This window comes from Sphaeramia orbicularis, chromosome 7 (assembly GCF_902148855.1).
Source record: "Sphaeramia orbicularis chromosome 7, fSphaOr1.1, whole genome shotgun sequence".
In the NCBI taxonomy this organism is placed as follows: domain Eukaryota; kingdom Metazoa; phylum Chordata; class Actinopteri; order Kurtiformes; family Apogonidae; genus Sphaeramia; species Sphaeramia orbicularis.
In genome coordinates, this window is record NC_043963.1 from 10,895,516 (window position 1) to 10,911,419 (window position 15,904).

The 15,904-nt window shown below is 35.0% G+C and overlaps 1 protein-coding gene across 2 annotated transcripts in view; it reads right to left on the minus strand.

Annotated features, from left to right (window-relative positions):
- Positions 1-15,904, minus strand: part of kazna (kazrin, periplakin interacting protein a) — an 814,799-nt gene that overhangs the window by 668,402 nt on the left and 130,493 nt on the right. The gene's annotated exons all lie outside the window — the stretch shown is intronic.

Genomic DNA, 15,904 nt, shown 5'->3' on the forward strand with positions numbered 1-15,904 from the left:
AATAAAACTATGTCTGGTCATTAAAAAAATGTGTTTCAATTCAATTCACACGAAAAAAAAAAAAAAAAAAAGTAAAAAGCATTGTGCAAAAATCCCAACTGAAAAAATAGCCCAAAAATTTTAAATATCCATAACTTTTTGTTTGTAGTGTATGTTCAAATGTGAGAAAACGAATGGAAAGGAAAGATGCATTACTTTAACACTCCATTTGTCACTGCAAAATATAGTAAAACATCAGATTTATGTTGGAGGAATTGTGGAATGGTGGGTGACTTCACACATATTTTGGGATTGCCCAAAGATAAAAAATTTTTGGAGGTGTGTGAAAACAGAAATAAAAAGATTTCTGGGTATTGACCTACATCTTGATTCAACCCTGTATATACTTGGAATATTACCTGAACATCTGATAGACAGAGATTGTAACCCTCCCCCCCAACATAACGCAATGGATAGACAAAGTAAAAAAGGTTGTTTTGGAAAAAACTACTGCAAAATTACAGCTGAAAGAAAAATTTGAGAGAAGATGGAAACCAATGATTCAAACAATACAAGAGCTCTAAATACCTCTTTTTGTTTTTAATATTGCTCTGTTTTTTTTTGTTTTTTTTTACTTAGACATGCTGCTTTTTGGCAGCTCAATTATTTTATTCTATTTCTTTTCCTCAGTAGCACCTGTTTTGGTTTTGCAAATACACTTATCTGTGCTGGTGGAATATTAGAAGTCAGATTTCAAGAATGTTGTTGGTATCTGTGTAAATTATATATGACCTTGACATGTTTTTGACCTGTATGTAAAAGGTGTAATATAAGTAGTTATGAGCGAAAGTAATGTGACATGGATCGAGTGATTTGTAGACTGAGGCTGGTGTGATTTTGGTACAATTTCATGTGTTTTATATTGGTGGAATAAATAAAAAGTAAAAAAAAAAAAAAAGTGAGAAAATATCAAATTAGCAGCATTAAATGTTTCGTCATAGTTTTCACACAGTATATCAGTAAATACATGTTTCGTTGCTTTAAAAATTAAACGCACATTTTTGCAACTCCATGAAAAATAGCTTCATAAAAAATAATAATAATAATAATCTCATTGTTTTTTAAATGCCTAAAGAGGAATAAAGAAAAAAAATCTTGATTAATGTCATAATTCATGCATGAAAAGGTTAATAAAAAAAAAAAAAAAAAAAAACCCACACACATCAGATGGAAAAGAAACAGTGTGTGCATGTGCTTTTCTTTCCTTCAATAGTGATGGATACATCTACAGCTCCATACTGATGATTTAAGCAGAGTAAAGGTCAAAGGAAGTCAGAGCAATCTTATTTGTCAGTGTCGCCACTCAGTCACTGTCAAAGTCACCTTTTCTGGTCTCCGAACTGCAACACCACTGCCTAAACCCCACACCCACCCACCCCCCGCCCTGGCTTCCTTCGCCGATGAGTGACAGCTCCTCTAATGCAGTCACAGCACGAGTAAAGCGAATTAGAGGGAGGGTTGATGGCAAACGTTCAGCAGCCAGTCTCCTCCCAGTTTGAGTGCAGGACACGCAGCAGATGGGACGGTGGAGGCAAAGATCCAAACCAGGCAGCTCTGCAGTGGCATGAATGGAGGAGTTAGGGATGCACCGATACGACTTTTACAGTTCCGATGCCGATACCGATGATGAGGCCTTGTGTATCGGTCGATAACTTTACCAATATTTACTAAATGTTGAAAAAACAGAACTGCGTAATGTCAGTTTTTCCATTAAATCACAAATGCGAGGATTTGTTTATTTATTATCGCGAGATGACCCAAGAAGTCATTCCATAAACATGGCAACGAACGTAAATATCGTATTGATTTACTGATATATTCATTATTATATATTACCCCTCTATCCCGAACTAAATTAAATAAAAATAGAACCAACGGCCCTGTAACTTACCGGCCAACATGCTGATCAGGATCTTCTTCTGGATCCGGGAACTTGGGAAAATTTAACATGGGCTCTTATGGGGAAAAAATTTCAATCGTCTTTTTCTCCCAAACTCCAGTTCTGATTGACTTTAAACTTGGTATACAGCTTCTGTATGATGATGTCAACACAAGGGATTGAAATTATTTTGATCCGGATCTGATTCTGGATTTGGTGTGACTTTGAAAAATTTCCCCATTATAACAGATAGGAAGTGGATTGATCCAATAAATCAGTATCAATGATATCAAGCTGGAATTTGATTTTTTTACAGATCTGATTGGAATATGAGCAAAACATGGGCTATTTCTGTAATATAATAAATACACAGAACTGGGTGATAATAAATGGCATCTGGATCCATTTCCAAAAGCTTTTAATTTGGCCGGTAAGCTACAGGGCCATTGGTCCTATTTTTTAATGTTGTTCCCAGTGACTCACTCCATGTGCAGGGGGCGTGGTCTGCTTCGGCAAACTGATTAAGGATGATTATTTATTTAAATTTTAAAAAATTCAATTAAATTAAAAAAATAATAATAATTAAATAAATAAATTAAAAAAAAAAAAAAAAATGATTGTGATTGGTTGATCGCTGCCTGTGTCAGGTACCCAGGCTGAACACCCAGGGGGCAGCAGGTAGTCAATGGTAAGGTGAGGGGAGCTCACTTTCGCTTTCTCCTTATCTACAGAGCTATATAACCCACCACGTCCTCCACATACAGGTTTGTTGCATTACTTTTAGAATTACGTGTTGTTTTATCTGTCTAATCCACCTTTTCATATCAATACTATACAAAAAATAAAACCAATGCCCCTGTATCTCACCGGCATGTTCTATCCAGAATCAATAACAGGTTGAATTTAAGGTTGTCAGGTTCTGTTCTATGTTAAAGTCCTGCGGTCTGGATGCAGGAGATCAATCTCCAAATAGAAATGGGTGGTACTTTCACTGGAGGAGAACTCAACTAATTCAATCAAAGTCCATATATGACTTCAAAAGCCATCAAAATATGGAGCATGAAAAGTAAAGGTCATCTATGTACAGATTTCTAAAAACTTCTTATCCAAAACTGCCAGAATCAACTGAAATTCATAGCAGATGATCCTCAGGGCAAGGTCTACCAAGTTTGTTCAAAGAATTGACAGATTTTGATTTTTGAATTTTTTATGAATTTTTGAAATTTTAAAAATCCCTATTGGTTTATAAAGGGACATATTCAAAGAGCTCTAACTTCAGTCTAAGTCCATATATGACTACCTATCAGTGCTCAGTAGTAACTACAATGGTATATCTAACCACTTCCATGTTATAAGTCATTAAAATAAGGACCATTATAAGTAAATGCACATTTTTAATATTTCAAAAATAACATTTTTATTAACATCTACATCACAGGTGTCTAACATGCGGCCCGGGGGCCAAATCCGGCCCTCCAAAGGGTCCAGTCCGGCCCCTGAGATGAATTTGTGAAATGCAAAAATTACACTGACGATATTAACAATCCTTTTAGTTCAGGTTCCACATTCAGACCAATTCAATCTCAAATGGGTCAGATCAGTTAAATACTACCCAATAACCTATAAATACTCATAACTCTAATTTTTTCTCTTTGTAAATGTAAATATTTTCATGTATTTACACTAAAACAAAGTATAATTTCACAAAAAGTGTGAACAACCTGAAATGTCTTAAGAGAAGTAAGTGCAATTTTAACAATATTCCACCTGTTACTAAATGTTTTGTGTATTTGAAGACCTACTGTGATCTGTAAGTTATAATGAACATGTGTAAATGATAAACTGAAGCATGATATTGTTAAAATTACACTTATTTTTTTCAGTTTGTTCATGTTATTCACAACGTTTGAAAGGCTTGCTTGGAGATGTAAACATTTTCATGATGTAATTTTACATTTTTCACTCTAAAACACAGAGGAAAGTTTGGAGTTGGCATTTTTAAAATATTATTATGTTATTATTTTGCTGGTTTGGCCCACTGCAGATCAAATTTAGCTGAATGTGGCCCCTGAACTGAAATGAGTGTGCCACCCCTGTTATAAGCCATTAAAATATGGACCATTTTAAGTAAATGCACATTTTTAATATTTCAAAAATACTATTTTTTTTAACATCTACATGGTCTGTAAATTAAATGTAGAAAAAGTCCTGTGTATTACTGAGAAAGTCAATGTGTAGAGGATTATATTATAATGAATGGTGACACATCTCTGAGGAAAATAATTCATGTCAAAGTCACCACAAAAAAAGTTTTACGTTTTTAAGAGTTCACTTTTTTCCAACAGTCTCGAAACCACAGTTGAAAATTTGTGGTATTTCCAGGTTTTCACTGCCTGAGGGAAAGAAAAAATTAGCATATATGTTTGGCATAAACGCTTCCAATTCCGATACCGAGGCCAAGTTTGTCAGACATATCAAAGATTGGATCTGATTAAGTAGAAGTCAGAAATCCCATTACCTCAGGGTGACCCGATAGCTGAGGAGTTAGTCCTGCACTGAGCAGCGTTTGCAGCATGTCATGTCATTCGTCTGCTCTAAACCCTGCATTTTCTGTCTCTCTCCTCTGCAGCCGTCACATGAATGCACCAAACACTCAGAAAATGGTGAGAATTTCTCTTTAAAGAAATTCCATTTTGCCCATCAGAAATTGTCTGCAGCCTCTTTTTTACAACATGGAGCTGCTCACGGTCAACAATCCTCACTCAGAGTCACTTCATGACATTCTAACCTGTGATAGGACTGCAATGAAAAGAACATTCTGAGGAACGCCGTAAGAAGTGGCCGACTGCAAGTAAATGAACGAGAAATGATAAAGCGAACGAAGAGGGAGCGAGGCTCTTTCAGCGTCAATCAGAGTCACTCAGTAGTCTCCACATGTCTCCTTCCCTGGCGTGTAAGTGGATTTTCCTTGGACTTTGAGCATTAAACATGCTTTTCAAGCTCAAAAAGAAATAGATGGTGAGAGACCAGGAGAATAAAGAGAGTAAAATGCTAAGAAGGTACAATATGTTTGGATTTGGGTGGCAACCACTTTCATATGAAGATCTAAAGGACTACTATTGTTATTTCTGCCATAAAAGTCTGAGAAAATGTCTTTTTTGCCAGTTCTTTTACACCTTTTTTTAAATATCTGACCATTAACCACACTGAATTTTCTTTCCTAAGAATAAATAATGTTGAAAGTTGATTAATTATTATTATAAACAATAAATGCTTAAAAGAGCATGTTATAGTAAAAATAAACAGACTTTAATTTTCTAGTCATATTTACTATATTATTAACTTTGGTCCACTGTGGTTGTTCTAAAGGGCTTTATAAATAAAGTTGGATTGGAAAGTTGGATTAAAAACAACTGTAAATGTTCATAACGAAACTTTATGAGATTACAGAAACCAAGTATCAACTATTTTACATGTGCTCAAACATTTTTGTCGTCTCGATCATTCTCCGTCCCTGTTACAGCTTCTTATTTTTAGATATTTCTAGTCATTTTTAGCCTGTGTGATCATCTCTGTTCACTTTCTAGTTGTAGACAGAGCTCCTCGTTTCACTGACAAAAACATCCATGATCTGCTTCTTTTATAGACGCTGCATCTCTTTCTGCTCTGGCTAGCTCTCTGCATTTACATTTACATATCTAGATATACATGTACAAACATTTTTATAATATTTACAGCTAAAATACAACTATCAATGAACTATACAAACTGGAAAACACAGATTAAAGCAGTAGGGGAAAAAAAGCGAAAAACCCAGTGAAACTCACTAATGGAATACTCTAAAACAGCACTATAGATAGAACTTTATAATCAGTCACAAGTGATAGAAATTCTTCTTGGACAGGCTTGTGTACAGCAACACATTAAAAGCTATTTCTATTATATATACAATTATTTACAAGACTTCAACACAAAAAGAAGCTAAAACGCTGCTAAAAGTAGCAAAATTCTTCCCTCTCTCTCTCACCGACTGCACTCTGCTGCTCTCTGCTCCACCTACATCCACCCCTCTCACTTAGTCAATGCAGGCCTCTACCCTTGTGTTATATATTAGAGGTGTAACTGTACAGAACAATTTCAGTTTGGTACGTTTTCAGTACAGGGGTCTTTGGTTCAATGCATTTTCAATACTTTTTTGGCACAGTGGAAACCAATTTCATAAAAAAAAAAAAAAAAAAAAATTTATAATCCTTACACTTCCATACATGAAAGACTTTTATTCTGCACAATTCAAATTAGCGTTGTTCACTGTAGCACGAAAACTGACCCAGGAAAGTTGCGTCAATCGAAGGAGAATTCCATGGTCAATAAAAACATATGATCAGATTTTCAAAATATCTTCGCATTTTGATTTTATGTTGGTTTTTTTTTCTGAGAATCTACTTTTTTTCTGATACACCTTGTATATCAATAGAAAGAACCTATTTTCAGCTTTCACATGACATTGGAATTTTATCAATAGCGGGAAGGGTTCGGGAGTTACAGTAATTTGAACGACTGTAGAAGCAAAACTGTGGCGCCGGAGACACGATCGTCCTAAAAGGGTTAAACATAATGAAAACAGCGTGACATTAACCCTTTCATGCACAGCGGTCACTACAGTGGACAGCTGTTCTCCAGCTGTTCTCTTGTATATTCATGGGTTTTATTGTTTTAGTTCCATATCAGCCAACACAGTGGACACTTATGCATCATCCCATACACTGACAATCATACCGTTACTGTGACTTTGCTGTTTTTGATAAATCTGATCTACAGTAACATGTTTGAGTGTAAATCAATTGCTTGTTATTGTTAATAGACTGTAATTAACCATTTTTCTTAAACAAAACAGTGTTTTTTTTGCATATTACCTCCATGAAGTGAATAATAACTAATATTAGAGTATGTTAAAATGTGACAAAACACCAGATTAGCAGCATTAAAAAAATATATTTCATACTTTTCACACAGTGTATCAGTAAATACATGTTCCTTTGCTTCAAAAAGTAAACACATGGTGTCCAGCTGAGTGAATATTTTTGCAACTCCATGAAAAATAGGTTCGTAAAAAAAATTTCAATTGCATTGTTTTTTTCATGCCTAAAGAGGAATAAAAAACACTCAGGAAAAATACTATATTAGGGTCAAAAAATGGTATTCAAAATCTCTCTGAAGGGACATTTTAGAGACAATTTGACCCACAATTTTACTTTTAAATTCATTTTTGCTTTAATTGGACCAAAAGGGATTATCCAAAACAAGGAGCTTGTTTATATTGAAATAAATGTTGGAATGGCCATCAATTAAAGTTTGCTCTCTGACAGGACATTACTGTGTTTTGACCCATTAAGGTTCTTATAATTCATGCATGAAAGGGTTAAAGAAACCAAGTAGAACACTGGAGCTTACGACCTTTTTACTCCAACATCTGTTAGCGCGGCTCATGTGGTAAATTCAACAGCACAGTCTAATTGAGATTTGTCTGAGGGAACGCAAACGACGCTGTGACGAATTAACACAACAGGCGTGTGAGCGTTAAATCATCAACAGCTCAATCACACTCCTGACATTAACACTCCAGCTGGATGCATCCTCCTTCCTCTAACGGGAGCTCGACGAAGGCTCTCCGCTCCTCTTCCTCACCTCCTTTCGCTAATGTACATCGAAGCATCCGCAAGGACAAGAGGGACGAGGACGGAGGTAACATGTGGGAGGTCTGCGTGACCAAAAAAAAAGACTATATCGCGCATTTTAATCACCAATTTAATGGATTTGCTTGATTATCAAACATCCTGTAGATATTTTAATTTAGCAAATGAAGACTATCATTTCCACTATTAATCAGTAAAATAGTGACAGCTAAGGTCTACTGGATCATTAAAATAAAGAGTTAATTTAGGGCTGTAATTAGCAGTATGAGTAAAAATAATAAAAAAAAAAAAAAAAAAAATACTAATTCCAGGACTGACATTCAAAGCAATGACATCCCAGCATGCACCTCTCAAACTGTGACACATAATCAGACATTCCGTCAACATTTGGCACAAAGGCAAAGAATGACAAGATTGGAATATTATAGCCTACGTGTAGTACGCTCAGTCGATGTAAAAGTGTTCAGATCACAAAAGTTTATGCCAAATGTTACCACTAGGGGCTGCAGTTTCACACAGTAGATGCTTCCAATTGTTTGTAATGAGACTGAATTAGAATATAGTGACTCCAGTCCAAGTGGTAACATGAAATGAGGATAATTTTTATTTCATTTTATTGCTTTATTTAATAGGGACCATGCATATTTATGAGCATTGCTGTATAAAAAAATATACACCCGTGTACAGGGTGGGGAAGCAAAATTTACAATATTTTGAGGCAGGGATTGAAAGACAGTGTATGACCAATTAGTTTATTGAAAGTCATGAGAATTTAAATCTTCAAATCATATTTTACTGCATTTCTTTTTTTTTTTTTTTTCTTTTTTTTTTCTTTTTTAATGGGCTCAGCTGGCTGACAGGCAGCTGTCTGTACCCATAAGGCAGCAGCCGACACCAACTGTACTCATTTCATTTTACTGCATTTCTAACGGTCTTGTTGTCTACCTCAAGTTCAATTGCCATTTTTCTCATGGATTTGGTTGGATCCTTTAAGATTTTGGATGTGAGAGCTTTAATAAAAGCTTTGGTACGTTTTTTGTTGCTTCCTCCACTTCCAGACTTTCTCCTAATAGTTTTGCTCATAGTCATTCTCTTCTTTCCATTCTAAACAGTCTTTATGGACACTCCAACTATTTTTGAAATCTCCTTTGGTGTGACGAGTGCATTCAGCAAATCACACACTCTGACGTTTGCTTTCCTGATTACTCATATGGGCAAAAGTTTCTGAAAAGGTATGGATAATAGTGTTAGGTATGATTATGACATCAATATATGTTTGGTTTCAAAACAATTGACGAAGTGCCTGCTGAGAAAAAACAACTGAATGTTCATTGTAAATTTTGCTTCCCCACCCTGTAAATATGCCAGAATTAATAAAAATAACTACTTTTCATTTGCAGTCCATTGACAGGTGACAGAAACAAGAAATAAAAGAGCCAACATTGATAAGTCATTCGTTTGCTATAAAAATGTGCGAGATTTAAGCAGTTTTCTTGCTATGTGTACAAGTCAACCAGTCAGTTGTTTTCAGTTTTGTGTCTTTTGTCAGCTTCTAATCCAACATTTTTGCAAATTGGTGGAGTTTTTGTTTTCATTGAGACTAAAGTTGCAATGTTTCCTCTTGTTATTGCCCCAAAAAACACACAAACTTAATAAATAGATGCATCTACCAAAATCTAATATTTTCATTTTGGCCTTGATTCAATCTAAATCTGTTGATAACGAGCAAAATACTACTTTCGTCAAGTTGTATATTGGGAATAGCAGTGTCATGCCTAAGTACGGGATGTTGATCTAAGACACTAATTTAAGGTTTAACGTGCTCAAGACCCAATGAATCGACTGCTGAATTTGTTGCAAACTCTTAAGAATTGAGTTGGGTTGATTTAATTGATTCATTGTTGCAGAACTACATCACAGTGTCAGAAATGTCACTCTCCTTCCCACCTCTATCTGTAAGTTAATGCTTTCAACATCCCTTTCATTATGTGAAACATCAACAACCAAACTGTAACTCAGTGTTTCTCAACCTTGGGGTCGGGACCCCACATGGGGCCACCTGGAATTTCTTGTAATTGATAAAAATAATTTAAAAAAAAACAAATTACTAATTAAAAATATATGGTGAGTTGACAGAGACAATCCATAAAAGACATGACAAACTGTGTATCTGAAACTGAAGCACTGTGGTTCTGTTTATCTGTCAAATGTTCATTGTGGTCAGTTTCAGATGCTGCAGCTCTTTCATAATTCATAGTTTGAGTTCTTGTTTGTTCAGTATTAATTGTCAGCCTTGTAAATCCAAGCTGGACTGACTGTACATATCCTGACCAAGGAAAATCAAATTCTCACTTTGTGCAGTAATCTACACCTGGATTTACTGCCTCCGTCCATAATTACCTCCTGAGACCTAGCAATGCATTTTTGTCCTCTGTAGGGGACAAAAGTTTAACAAATTTACTTAAAAAATGCTGCCCTTTGCAAAGGACATTCCATTCAAAAATAAATAAATAATTAAAGCTGCAAGCAGCATTGGGCAGGACCTCGCACCAGGCATTCTGCCTCCCATGGTCGTCGACACCTCCGCTCCACTCACACCTCTCCGTCCCAACACCAGCCCCCTTCCTTTTGCATCCGTCCGTTTATTCTATCTTTTGGTGCTATTTCAAAGCCAATATGACAAACGGCCTCAGACTAGTTTTAATTTGAGGGTTTTACTTTGAGAGGCAATTTGCCAACTTCCTGTTGGAGATAGCTCTTGGACGTCCATCCGAACATTTGTAGTGCTCAATGTAACGAACATTTTGGCATTGGTTTCATGTCTGGCCGACATTCCTGCTGGCCGCTATGGCGGTTTCCATGTTTTTTTGACATAGGCGGCACTAGAGAGCCCATTTTGGCACCTACGGGGTTTATTTTTTCATTTCATCAAATTTTTCGCCGGACCTGACATACGTGCCAAATTTGGTGAGTTTTCGAGCATGTTTAGGGGGTCAAAATCCAGTTCAAAGTGGCAGACAGAAAATAAAAATAATAATAAAAAACAAAAGAAAAACAATAGGGGCCTTGCCCTCTTGGCTCGGTCCCTAAATACAAAATAATTTTTAGAAATGTATCGGAAAAAAACTGTTGTATTATGCAGTTTCCAATCAAGACAATTGTTTAATGTAAAAAAGCTAAAATTTTAACTTTCCTGGGTATTGGGAGGATAATATACATTATATAGACTAAATGTCATCTAAAATTAATGTTTATTTGCATCATAGTATAGTAAACTATTACATGATCAAAAACAAATTAATTTTATCAAAAAAAAAAAACATCTGGGGTCGCCAGAAATTTGTGATGTTAAAATGGGGTCACGAGTAAAAAAAAAACGTCTGGGAACCACTGCTGTAACGACACATGGAAAATGATAAGTTCTGACCAGGCCATATGTCTTTGTAATTGCCATTTTCCAGGGATTTAAAACCCACAGTGGGCTTTCTCATGTGCAAAAGTTCCACCAAAACAACCTCTCCAGACACCATTTTCAGTAAAGCACAGTCGTACCAACCTTCCCTAAACGCCACTTCAAAACCGGCCAAGCAACCCAGATAACTTTTAGCCTGTTCCAGGAAGACAGTGGAGGGTGCCAGACCAATCTACAGCACTGGCACCGTGTGATCGAAGTGATGAGATTGGACCATGAGAGGCGAGACAGTATCGAGTACAAGCTCCTACACTGTTCTGGGAAAGGAAAACCAGAAAAGAACCAAACTCTAATGCTTGGTAATGTGTTTTTGTATGAAATAGTACATCCAACTGGCAACGTCTTCCTCTGTAATGATGATGAACCAAATATTCTCATCAGCAATGGATAAAAAAACACATTAACCCTTAAAGAGCCAAACATCCACCGGTGACCAAAACCATCTACTGATTTAAAATATGTAATACCTGTTAATCCACTAATCCTTTCAAATTTCAGTTTTTCATGGATCTGCAACTGTTATTTTTATTTGTTATATTTTTTTTTTTACTTTATTATAAGTTGTAATGAGAATAATTAAGGATACCAGGAAGGTTCTATGGGGGACGCCTTCCCCTCCTATATATGCTCACAACAGTGGACATTTGGATTTTAACCCATAAAGACCCAAACATCTGCTGGTGACCAAAAGCATCTACTGATCTAAAATGTTTAATATTTGTTGATCCACTAATTCTATCAATTCACACTGCAAAAATCCAAATCTTACCAAGTGTATTTTTCTTATTTCTAGTCCGAATATCTCATCACACTCAAAATAAGACATAATCACCTAAAGAGGAACTTTTCAGTGAGATATAAGAACTGATTTTTAGACAATAGATTTTGAAAATTTTATTTCAAGAAATCTTACCAAGATCATTTTCACTGGTTCCATTGGCAGATTTTTTTTTTTTTTTTTTTTTTTTTTTTTTTTGCTTGAATTACGCAAAAAAAAAAAAAAAAAAAAAAAATCTTGAATTAAGCCAAAAAAAATCTTGAATTAAGCCAAAAAAATATTGAATTAAAGCAAAAAAAAAAAAATCTTGATTTAAGCCAAACGAAAATGTTGAATTAAGCCAAAAAAAAAATCTTGATTTAAGGAAAAAAAAATAAAAATCTTGAATTAAGCAAAAAAAAAAAAAAAAAAAAAAAAAACTGCCAATGGAACAAGTGAAAAGGTATTTTGACTAGAAAGATTTTATTTTATCTGAGCTGATTTTATAAGTGATGGACTGTGAAGTGTCGAATGGTGCCGCTAGCTAAAATTGCTAGAGCGAAATAAATAGCTTTCATATTAATCCGACATTGACAAAGACGAAAATGAAGGGAATTTTATCCATAATTTTTTTATCCATTTTAGTTAGTTTTGTAAACACACAATACAGTTTCAGTTATCGTTTTGTCTTTTAATTATAGTTTTTATTTATTTCAGTTAACGAAAATATTTTTACAAATTTAGTTTTTGTCATTTTGCTAGTTTTCGTTAATGATAATAACCTTGGTGGGAAATAGTAGAAGTGGAGAAGGTAAGGAAGGCTGAAAGAGCAGGTGCGGACGAGTAAAGGATGGAAAAGTCCGAATGAAAAGTACACCAGGGAGTAGGTTAGAGAGGATAGGTGGAGGAAGAAGGAAAGGACGGAGTTCAGAGGAGTCTGAGGAGGCAAACTGTGGGTTATCTGAGCCGATTTTACAAGTGATGGACCGTCAAGTGTCGTATGGTGCCGCTAGCTAAAATTGCTAGAGCGAATTAAATCACTTTCATATCTGACATTGACAAAGACGAAAACGAGGGGAATTTTTTACTTGTATTGTACATATACATCTATCTATCTATCTATCTATCTATCTATCTATCTATCTATATATATATATAGATATAGATATAGATATAGATATATATATAGATATATATATAGATATATATATATAGATATATCTTTTATTCTGTTTATTATTTATTTGTTTCATTGATGGCTGTTTGTGGGATGCTCAGAGTGTTTTTCTTCTTGTACTGCTGCTGTTGTATCAAAGCAATTTCCTGCAAAGGATCAATAAAGTATCTATCTATCTATCTATCTATCTATCTATCTATCTATCTATCTATCTATCTATCTATCTATCTATCTATCTATCTATCTATCTATCTTATCCATAATTTTTGTTCGTTTTCGTTAGTTTTGTAAGAACACAATACAGCTTTAGGTAGTTATCGTTTTGTCTATTAATTGTAGTTTTTATTTATTTCAGTTAATGAAAATGTTTTTACAATTCTAGTTTTCGTCATTTCGCTCATTTTCGTTAGCGATAATAACCTTGGTGGGAAATAGTAGAAGTGGAGAAGGTAAGGAAGGCTGAAAGAGCAGGTGTGGATGAGTAAAGGATGGAAAAGTCCGAATGAAAAGTACACCAGGGAGTAGGTTAGAGAGGATAGGTGGAGGAAGAAGGAAAGGACAGAGTTCAGAGGAGGCGAACTGTGGGTTATCTGAGCCGATTTTATTTATCTGAGCCGATTTTACAAGTGATGGACCGTGAAGTGTCGTACGGTGCCGCTAGCTAAAATTGCTAGAGCGAAATAAATCGCTTTCATATCAATCCGACAGACAAAGACGAAAACGAGGGGAATTTTATCCATAATTTTTATCCGTTTTAGTTAGTTTTGTAAACACACAATACAGCTTTAGTTAGTTATCGTTTTGTCTTTTAATTATAGTTTTTATTTATTTCAGTTGACGAAAATGTTTTTACAATTCTAGTTTTCGTCATTTCGCTCATTTTCGTTAGCGATAATAACCTTGGTGGGAAATAGTAGAAGTGGAGAAGGTAAGGAAGGCTGAAAGAGCAGGTGTGGATGAGTAAAGGATGGAAAAGTCCGAATGAAAAGTACACCAGGGAGTAGGTTAGAGAGGATAGGTGGAGGAAGAAGGAAAGGACGGAGTTCAGAGGAGGCGAACTGTGGGTTATCTGAGCCGAATTTACAAGTGATGGACCGTGAAGTGTCATACGGTGCCGCTAGCTAAAATTGCTAGAGCGAAATAAATCGCTTTCATATCAATCCGACATTGACAAAGATGAAAACAAGGGGAATTTTATCCATAATTTTTATCCGTTTTAGTTAGTTTTGTAAACACACAATACAGTTTCAGGTATCGTTTTGTCTATCAATTGTAGTTTTTATTTATTTCAGTTAACGAAAAGGTTTTTACAATTCTAGTTTTCGTCATTGCGTTCGTTTTCATTAACGATAATTACCTCGCTTTACACAACAAATCGGCGTTGGTTGAAAAGCATCCACACCATCAGCCTTCTGTCATTTTCACCGCTGCTCACATTGGTGACTGACGCCCAGAAATGTGTTTTTGAGGACACACTGAGGTTATCGCTGAATAAGAGGAGGATTCAACCCGGAGCGGGAGGAAGCAACGGGAAATAAATTAACCACGAGACTTTCACGTACTTATACAGTCAGCAGCTCTGTCATTGCGCCGAGGGAATCTAAGTGGCAATTGAATCTGATGGAGGAAATGTAACCTTGTTGTTCCACCTCCATTACACACAGTCAATATTTTCATTTCATCCGAGGCCTTTTCGTCGGAGCAGCTCAGAAATAGCAATCTGTGTCTTCACAAACAATTTGCACTGGTACAAAATGAAGCATGAAGTGTACTTCTGCGCTACAAGTCTGCCAGGTATCGGATAAAATCAGCTTTCGTGTGTTGGGATTCCAGAAAATTGGAACGTAATGTTTGACCTTTGTTCTCCTTGTAGTTCCTGAGGCGAATCTGTGCTGCACTGCACATTAACGACCGACCTATGGGGATGTTTGACTCTTTTATTCATAGATAATCATGTTGGTGCTTTATATAAACTTCTGCAGACGAGTTAGGGTTGGGAATATTTCTTTCTTGTGTTCCTAAGACGTCTTTTATTCTTGTTTTACTATCATTTTTTTTAAGGTGGTTTTATATACAGCCGTAGAAAAAATTATCAGACCATCAAACGTCCTCAAAAACAAGAGTTATGCAATCAAATACTAACTCCTGTGTGTATCATGTGACTAAAACAGACAGAAAAGAAAACATGGAATGCCTAAAAGCACTGTTTTTGTCAGTACAATGCCACAGATACTGATGTAAGAACTGAAGGGATTTTGGTTATTATCAAAAAAGCCATGGAAAATGGATAAAAAATTGAAATCTTACCAAAAGTATTGTTGTCATCTCCAGTCAAAATATCTAACACATAATCACTTAAAGTAACTTTTCAGTGAGATTTAAGAACTTATTTTAAACAATAAATCTTGAAAAGGTTATTTCAAGAAATTCTACCAAGATAATTTTCACTTTTTCCATTAGCAGATTTTTGGCTTAATTCAAGATTTGTTTTTTTTTTGTTTGTTTTTTTTGTTTTTTTTGCTTCATTCAAGATTTTTTTCTTAATTCAAGATTTATTTTTTTTTTGCTTAATTCAAGATTTTATTCTTAATTCAAGATTTTGTTTGCTTAATTCAAGATTTTATTCTTAATTCAAGATTTTGTTTGCTTAATTCAAGATTTTATTCTTAATTCAAGATTTTTTTTTCTTAATTCAAGATGGGGGTTTTTTTTTGGTTATTTCAAGATTTTTTTTCTTAATTCAAGATTTTTTTTGCATAATTCAAGATTTTTTTTCTTAATTCAAGATTTTTTTTTAGCTTAATTCAAGATTTTTTTCTTGATTCAAGATTTTTTTTTGCTTAATTCAAGATTGCTTTGCTTAACTCAAGATTTTTTTGCATAATTC